At 25.2% G+C, this 9,929-nt stretch overlaps 1 non-coding gene across 1 annotated transcript; it reads left to right on the plus strand.

Moving 5' to 3' along the window:
- Positions 1-1,230: 1,230 nt before the first annotated feature.
- Positions 1,231-1,301, plus strand: TRNAE-UUC (transfer RNA glutamic acid (anticodon UUC)). The gene has a single exon. It is a non-coding gene; the product is annotated as a tRNA-Glu (tRNA).
- The last annotated feature ends 8,628 nt before the right edge of the window (positions 1,302-9,929 follow it).

A 9,929-nucleotide genomic window follows, 5' to 3' on the forward strand; every position in this document is an offset into this window, starting at 1 on the left:
CTGTACAAAAGTTCGTTATTGTTTTCAAGTTCAAGAATTTTTCGTTTCAACTTTCCTTTATACATCGGTCTTAAAATATACTTAGTTGACTTATCATGTCGCTTTAAAATCTTATTAAATCCTACTATATTCGTATTTATAAACTCAGAAAGCTGACTAATGTCATCTTTTAACTCTTTATTTCGAAACTTAACTTCTTCTTGTAATTCAAAACTACCATCAACAACATCAAAAAAAACTGCTTTTGCATCTCTTTCAAGTTCCATAGACCTTCGTGTAAACTCACCTTGCTTTACACTTACAAAATCCCATACGCGTCTCATCTCAGCATCTAACTCAGTAACAAAATTATGCTCGGTATCGTCATTATAATCGGGTGCTTCTTTTATTATTTTTCTTAAGCGCGCATAATCAATGTAATAGTATTGGAGACTCGGATGCTTGTGTTTGTTCAGGTAATCTTCATATTTCATGGTTTGAATGTTGTCTCAGTGCTTATATATCAACAAAGAAGTGTGTTTGAGATTGCACTTATTGTTTTGATTCTCGTATAAAATGATTAGATACTGTTACATGAATGATCCTAATTATTAAATAACCAACGTACCGTATTTTTTTCTTGATCAAAATAATATGTATGAATTCGTAATTGCAGTGATCTTATAACTTGCAAAAGTTTTACATAATTAATCAATAATAGATAAATATCAAATGATCTGTTTCTGTTTAAAGATATAACAATAGATAAGAAAGTATACTAGAGAAAGTTATAAAATGTTTATAATTAGAATATAAACTAAAAAATATATATCTAATGAAAATAGATGCGTATTTAGCAAAATAGATGAATAAAAAACCAAGATAGGTAAATTTCAATGAGAAGATTAAAATTTTCAATATTTAAAAATTTTATAAGACCAGGATGATTTTTTTTATAAACTATATTTTTTAACTTTGAATGATGCTTGAAAAGAGTAGAGATATCGAAGAAAGTGTAAGAGAGAGAATATAGCAAAGATTAGATACGATGGTTCCCGGGAAGTCAATCAAGCTAAGCTGGAAGAAAAAAATTTGAAATTTTTTATAAAAAATACTTAACTTTGAATGATACTTTTAAGAACTAAATATAGTATACGAAGGGGTAATTAAAACACCACAGATATTTTATTCATATATATTGATTTAATATAAATTATACTGTATAATAAAATAATTTCTTCATCTCATTAATCCCTCTTAGTCCAATGGTAGGATATGAGACTTTCACTCCCAAGGTCCGGGTTCAATTCCCGGAGAGGGAATCCTTTTCAATCTGAAACAAATGCATGGTCTATTACCACATATTACAAATACAATATTTCATGTTCAAAGTCAATTTATAAGACAACAAATAAAATTATGCGTCTTCCCCCTTATAAAATTTCCGATATTTAATTGTTTTATTAAATCTGTTAATATTTGGTTTAAATTATTTTAAAATCGATATTGTTTTATCAATTCATAAATTTGCATGAAACTTTCAAAATCAAGTTTGCTGATTAAACATCTGTAGTCCATGTATTTTAATAAATTTCCTTATTTTTTTCAGAACTATGCTCTATTGTAAAATATTTACTAATATCATAAAAAAACAAATCGAAAAAAAATAAAAAACCTGGTAGTCAAAAATATAAAATCAATCCATTTAATTTATTATATATTTTGTCATTTTTTTTTACACAAATAAAACGTGAGTATATAATAGAGAAATACAAACACTAAGGGTTATATTGATACACGGAATATTAGGCTTTGGTGGATGTCACTATAATTACGATAATAAATCATTGTCTATTTATGTGTGCTATAAATTTAAGTATTTATATTTAAAATATAGATAAAAATAGCTTCCAGATCCATTTTATATTCTTTATTATATAAATTTTTAGAATCTCAAATAGGTCATAATTAAAGCCCTATTTCAGAATGATATTTTTTTATCGTTCATATTAAAAACTGATTATTATTTATAAGACTTCTTATAAAACACATTGTTATCTCTATTTCAATTTCACAAAAACTTGAATCAAATATGTTTATACCCAAAATTAAAATGTATTTTGCTGTTATTTTATATTTATGTTGCTTTTTTTGCTAATAAACATCTAAAAGATTTCGAAAAAAGCTAAAAAATTTTAAACCAAGATTAATGCCAAGTATTCGTAAAAGAATCGGTGTTAGATTAAATCGTCGGATAAAGGCAATTATCACCCTTTTACTATTTTTTAATATTTGACAGAATTTAATAACACTGATTATTTTGTGATTTTTAATTTTGTAAACTCCAAGATATAGATGGCGAATAACAATAATTATTGACTGAAATATTTAGAAATTATAAAATATAGATTTTTTGCTGAATCTTAAGCTAAAAATATTTTTGAAATTTTAGAAGGATGAATCTATACACAAAAAAGAAGTCTTGAAACGGGTATTTACTGCCTTAGCTACACTATAATTTACTATGCCAATTTCATAAATTTTTTAAATTATATAGCTTTTTTTCTCATGACAATACGGTTTTGTTAATATAAATTTCATCATTGAAAATTTTTTTTTATATTTTATAGGGTGGAAATTAGATTTAAACCGAATATAAGATAAAGATTAGCTGTACATTGCAAAATTAAATATATGAAGTGAATACGTGCAAGTAAGATGGAAATCAAGGTCTAAAAATACGACACGCCATAAAAATTTTATCTTTTTAGTTAATTTTAGCTATAAATTTAAAAAAAAACAATTTTAAAGATAGTTTGAATGAACTTGTTAATCCCATAGCTAAAATAAATCATATAATTCAGAATAAAAGGCAGCAAAATGTAGTAATTTATACACATGCACTACAGTAAGTTTAAATAGTCACACATATCAGCAAAATAATCATAATAATTTTTCTTTAGGCGTGTTTTTTTGTTAAGGTAAAAAAAGGTTCCTTTTTTAAAATTAATATTTTTGTTGTTTATGTATTATCAGTGTAAAAACAGTATGTAAATAAACAAAAAAATATCGTGTAAACAGTTATATATTTTTCATAAGTATAAAAAATTTTGAATTTTTTTTGGTGGACAAACAACAAGTTAGAAGAAAAATATGTTTCGTTTTGATGAAAAATAGTGTTATTTAGATATAATATGTGAACCATATACATGATTGTTTACCTTAGATGAATTTTTCGCATCGCTAGGTGAATTTTACACAAACAATTATTCGCTTTCCACCATTTAAACCATGTTTTAACAGTATTTTCGCTTTCCTATTCCAATATCATCAACTTATAAATAAATAATAAGCAAGTATTTATTACGCACTCATAAACTTACAAAATAAATTATTGTGATTGTTTATTTAATGATAAAGATTTGCGGTTTTACAATTTAATATGAGTTATATAAACAAACAATTTTTTTGATATTTTACAAAATTCTTTATTTCCACTTTTTACGAATTTTTCGAAGTAATTTATATTTATAGGAATATTCAAATAAATACTATGATATTATTTAAACAGTTTTCTCTTTTATTATCAATATGAACAAAAAAACTATTTGTGTAGGTTTCTGATAAAAATCTGGATTTGATATAAGGTATTTCGTGATTCGAAATCAACTCATAATTCCTATAACTATTTACATCAAATTTTCACTGCGTTATAAAAATTGGATTTTAAAGACATTTGCTGAGCATTTACGTGAAATGAAATTATAAACAAAAGTCGGATGCTGACATTTGTTGGTCTGTGCAATTAAAAATGTATTAAGAGGCATTTAAATAATATTGTGGTTATTTTAAAATAAATTTTATAGGAAATGCAGCTAGGAATATGTATTTCGAATAATATTCAATCAATTAATACTTATTGGCTGATTTGGTTTTTAACCATTGAAATTAGTTCCAACAAAGCTTAAATTTCAACTATCAACCAGATTTACTTAATATTTCTTATTGTCACATCATATTTAAAATCCTTTTTTATACATCATAGCATTCCTAGAATTATCGGTACAAGTTATTTTCCTCAAAACTATTGTCTCTGCCACGATAAATTTCATAGTATTCATGTTTAAAATCTTTTTTTATACATTATAGTATTTCAAGGCTTATTGGTAAAACCTATTTTTATTCACACAATAAGATTAACTAGTATTTTTTCAATATATAATTGTGACTTTAAATAAACTAAAACTGTCAAATATTTGAAATGAAATTGCTTTTTAGTAAATCCAAATAAAAAAAATGCTTTTATCGTAAATAATAGCAAATTAAGTCTTATTTGTGATAAAAAAAAGTATGTCTTCAACTTTTCTCGTATTTAATAAAACCAAATGAAAATTTGTAAAAAATTTTATTAGCTTACTACTTATCTACAATAGTTTCAAAAAGAGGAACTCCAAATCCTTTATTCATAATATTAACACAATCCCAAACCAATTTATCTAGAAGATCACACCCAAACACAACATTATCAACCTTATACAGTTTCAAATAAGCAGACCGTTTATGTTTAAGCATCAGATCATCACCAATAACAACCCTGATTTTACAATTCCGATACATAAGTTTTACTGTGTGTATATACATAGAATAATCATTTGCAATCAATATTAATACAGTAATAAGTATTTTTTTTAATGGAAAGAAGTCATCTGATCTTTCTGTATGTTTTTTTCTAAAATTAACAATTAGTTGGTTCAAACGGATTAATAAATTTATTGTGTGTTTAAAACAACAAAATATTGACTTGTTGTCACATCTAATTCCAGTTATTAGTTCTTGATAAAATTTTACAAAAAATCGTTTTCGATGTGATTCGTAGTCTAGGAATGGTGATAATCGTTTATAGAGTATTTGTTCTATGTCTCCGAGTATGTGTTTGGCTCTATTTTCTTTGTAGTGGGAACATAGTCGTGATAGAAGTGAATCGTAGTACAAAATGTCACACGGTGTTACTTTTTCCATTTTATGGGATGTTTTAATTTTTAATGTAAATATTGAATGTGATAGGGTATTTTAATTAATATTATAAAAAATTTAAGCATAAAAAATTGATTTATGCATAAGTTTATCCAATTTATAATAATTACCATTTAAGTACATTTTTTTGAAGAAACTCTAAGGATGGTGAGGTGGTAAAATTTTTCTGCTAATCTGTTTTATAGAGCAATCTAAAGTTTTGCGCGAGCGAACATTAAAAGTACAAAGTAAAATACGTCCTTAAATAAATGAAGTGACATTTAATTTATAGGTATTCATTTTTAATCCAAAAATAATTTTAGAATGATTTAATCTGATCCATTGTTTTAGTGTGGTATTATAAATATAAAAATTAACGTGAATAGAATTTCACTTTAGGTATTCTTTATTAAAATTCATTTGGAATTTATTTTAACAAAGTTCGAAATTTATGGATTTAACAGGACAGTTTCTAAATAATATCCAAATTATATCCTATGCATAAATTCATTTTGTTCAAATTAGATTAGAAAACAATGGTGTAAAATTATTTTTTCAAAAATTATTAATTTCAATCTAATTACTTACTTAAATGATCCAAATATTTTTAAAATGTTCATAATCATATTCAGTATTTAATTATAATATTATCTATGCCTCAATGCGAAATAATCTATTAAAAATTATTTTAAAATTAAAATAAATAACATGGGATGGTGTGGTAACACAATATTATAAAATGAGCCAGAAAGAAATCTAAGTTACAAACCAAATTTTGGCATATATAAAAACTATAGGATCGAGGAAAACCTTTAAACAAGTAGTCTTGAAAAGAGAAGAGGATATATCTAAAATTATAGGTAGGATATGCTGACGGAAATCAGGGACATAAAGCTTGAAGAGAAAATATAAAATTACAAAACCAAAATTAACACATAAACAAAAATATATTTTTATGCTAATGTATTTAAGATTTATACTAACACCAGAATGATCATAATAATTTATCTTTAATGCTTGTACAAATACCTCAGTATTCATAAAAACCAACCTTTAACATTTATACTAATATTTTAATGTTAATAATAATTTATTATATTTTATTTATGAGCCTTGAATTAATAGGTCTTGAAAGAAGGAGGGGTATTGAAGAAGACTTTGGAAAGGAGAAGAACGCCGAAAGTATAAATACACTGTGCGTATAGAGAATCAAGCAAGCTGTGTCTGAGAACAAAAACTAAAATTACAACTATAAATTTATTCCATAAACAAAATATAGTTTTATCTATGAGTAAAGTTTCTTTTCCTCAATTCCATGTATAAGGACGTAGTCAACCCATTGGGATATTACAAAACTCCTTGATGTATCTTTTGACACCTTTCCCTGATCTATCTTCATCAACTGCATTTTTTTATCAAAAAGAAGATGAGTTCAGGTATCTTGCGAAGTTAAGAGCTTGCATGTATACTTCTACTTCGTTCGCGACTTTCAACACCATAAATAAATGAAAAAAAATAAATATTTATATCAGTATTTTAATGTCTATGCTAAACCACATTGTTTATACAATTTAAGTTTGAAATAAATATCACAGCCCTTATATATATTTACCACTAACATTTATATTAATTTTTCAAAGTTTATAATATTTACATTTAATATTCGTACCAATAACTGAATGATTAATTTACCTTTAATGTTTATTCAATGATCCTTCTTATTTTTCCAATAGCGACAGTCATTTCTTTATCTCTTAAGGCAAACGAGTCCATTTGACTCAAGTCATTACCGACAAAAATAACAATGGGGGATTCGACTCTTATCTTAGCAAGAACACTATCGCCTTTTCTCACAAACATTTTTTTAACAACTTTATCACCAACTTTCTTCCTAAACTCAACAATTTTACAGGATTTCTGATCCGTTTTTAAATGAAGAATAGATTTATACCCTACACTAATAATATTGCTGGATTCCAAAACGGTCAATGAACAAGTAAATTCCGTGCAAACCTTAAGATTATCTTTATATAAAGGATCACAAAGTACAAAATTTTCTTCAACCAAGTCAGAATATTCTTTAAGCTTGACTTTTATATTATCACCAACCAAAGCAAAAGGGATTTCCACATCTTCTTCATCTAATAAAGATACTATACTTGTCATTTGGTTTGAAGGCTTAATATAAATTTCTTGGCCTTTAACTAATTTACCAGAATTAATCTTGCCTTCAAAAAATGTTGTTCCCATAATCTTTAATTTTTCAATGATTGTAAATGCAAAAAAATCATCACCTTCTCTTTTAAAATCGATACTGTCTAAATACTCAATAAAAGAAACATCATCATACCAGGAAATCTGTTTACTCCTTTCCTTTATATTTAGGCCCAGATACCCAGAAATAGGAATATAAACTATATCACACATTTTATATACCTTTGCTAAAAAATCACCCAACTTAGTCTTAATTTCATCGTAACGCTCTTTTCTAAAATTGACTGAAGGATCATCCATTTTATTAACTAATACTAAAATTTTCTTTATGCCACTAGACTTGGCCAATAAAATATGTTCACGAGTTTGTCCTCCACGAATACCAGCCTCAAATTCATTTATTCGTGCACTAACCACTAAAACAGCTATATCGGCTTGGCCTGCTCCAGAAATCATGTCTTGAACATACATTTTATGTCCTGGCGCATCCAATATTATTATCTTTTTGGTAGATAACTCAAATGTCGCCTTTCCAACTTCAGTCGTTTTGCCCTTTGCTCTTTCTTCTGGATTTGTATCGAAGGCCCATGATAAATACCACGATTCTCGGTTCTGATCTTTAGCCTCTTTGTGATACTTTTCAAGTGTACGTGCATCAATTAAACCCATCTGGTTGAGGATTTGGCCGGCTATAGTTGATTTTCCTGCATCTACATGGCCTATAAAAACTATGTTGAGATTTTGCTTTTGGGTTGTCATTTTATCCAATTTTTCTGTAATATTTATTGTAGAATCACCTATGTCTTTCGTTAGTTGTGACATTTTTTTGTGATAGGGATTTAATTTATATAAATAAATAAACTAGTACATGGAAAAAATTTCAATTAAAATCGAAATAAAATAATACAGAAGAAATAAATTAGTATAGTATTGAAATAATTTAGTGCAAGATTGAAATAACATAGAATGGTATTGAAATAATTTAGTACAAGATTGAAATAACATAGAATGGTATTGAAATAATTTAGTACAAGATTGAAACAAAATAATAAGCAAGAAAATAACTTAGTGCAAGATTGAAATAACTTAGTATATTATTGAAATAATTTAGTACAAGATTGAAATAACATAGAATGGTATTGAAATAGTTTAGTACAAGATTGAAATAGAATAATAAGAAAGAAAATAACTTAGTGCAAGATTGAAATAACTTAGTATAGTATTGAAATAATTTAGTACAAGATTGAAATAACTTAGTATAGTATTGAAATAGTTTAGTACAAGATTGAAATAGAATAATAAGCCAGAAAATAATCAAGTACAAAAATGAAATAAAATAATACGAAGAAATAATTTCGTATATGATTGAAATAAAATAATACAAGGTATAAATAAAATAAAATGATTCAGTATACCATTGAAATAACTTAATACAGTATTGAAATAATTTAGAATAAGATTGAAATAAAATAATTCAGTATACCATTGAGATAACTTAATAAGTATTGAAATAATTTAGAATAAGATTGAAATAAAATAATTCAGTATACCATTGAGATAACTTAATACAGTATTGAAATAATTTAGAATAAGATTGAAATAAAATAATACAAGTTATAAATAAAATAATTCAGTATACAATCGAATAAACTTAGTATAGTATTGAAATAATGTAGAACAAGATTGAAATATTTAAATAAAGGGCAAAAATAATTCGGTGTGAAAAAAATAATTTAATATGAGTTAAAAAAAATAAAAAGAAAGAAAAATAAAATAAATATGTAAAAAAATTCGTACAGACAATTTTTATTTTACAATCTGGCAAATAAAACAGATTCAAAACATATAACTAATATTTTATTGTATTAAAAACAATACACTCCAAATATGCTTTTGCGGCATAAAATCATAATGATAAAATAATCAAATTAAATTACCACATAAACTATTAGACATAAAATTCTTAATAAAAAATAGAACACATTAAATTAACTTTAAAGACATCTCAAATTTATTTTACTGCCACCTGTCTCTTTTTTTATAGAGATATTTGCATTAAGTATTAAATATATATCGAAAAAAAATAAAGAAGAAACCAAATAAATATATAAAAATCCGCGGATAGCATTGCAAAAACGCCTTTAAAAAGATACATATACACTATTTAATATATGACAAAAAGTATAATATATAATTGTATTATATAATATTGAATCTGAAATAAAGCAGAAAAACCGTTAAATTACCCACAATTTTGCTAAAATAATAAAATCTATTTTGCCTTTAAATTAATAAATAAAAGCTGGCAACTTTATAGTGTTTACTAATTGAATACTCATTTTATGAAGGTATTATAGCATCAAAAAAGCAGGAGATATTGGAATGCTCAGTAATTGAAACCAAATTTAATAATAGTGGTCAGACATTCGTGTGCAGTCTTAAAAAGTTTATGGCAGTAATTTTTAACCCATAACTAAGAGGCATAAAGTATGAAAAAACGGAAAATTTATAATAGAGTTACTCAAATTTTTATTTAAACTTAGCACGTAAAAACACAAATATACTATATTAAATATATTTCTAGCATATTTATAATTTTAAAACAACATTTAGCTTATATTTAGCCTAAATGTAAAGAGCTAAATCCGGAAATTTAAATTTAAGCGGCCTTTTAACAATTATAAAAATTGTTAAAAGAGAATGAAAACATCTTTAATTGATAA

This window comes from Rhyacophila brunnea, unplaced genomic scaffold (assembly GCF_057557595.1).
Source record: "Rhyacophila brunnea isolate RB1 unplaced genomic scaffold, BYU_Rbru_1.0 scaffold_138, whole genome shotgun sequence".
Taxonomy (NCBI): Eukaryota; Metazoa; Arthropoda; class Insecta; order Trichoptera; family Rhyacophilidae; genus Rhyacophila; species Rhyacophila brunnea.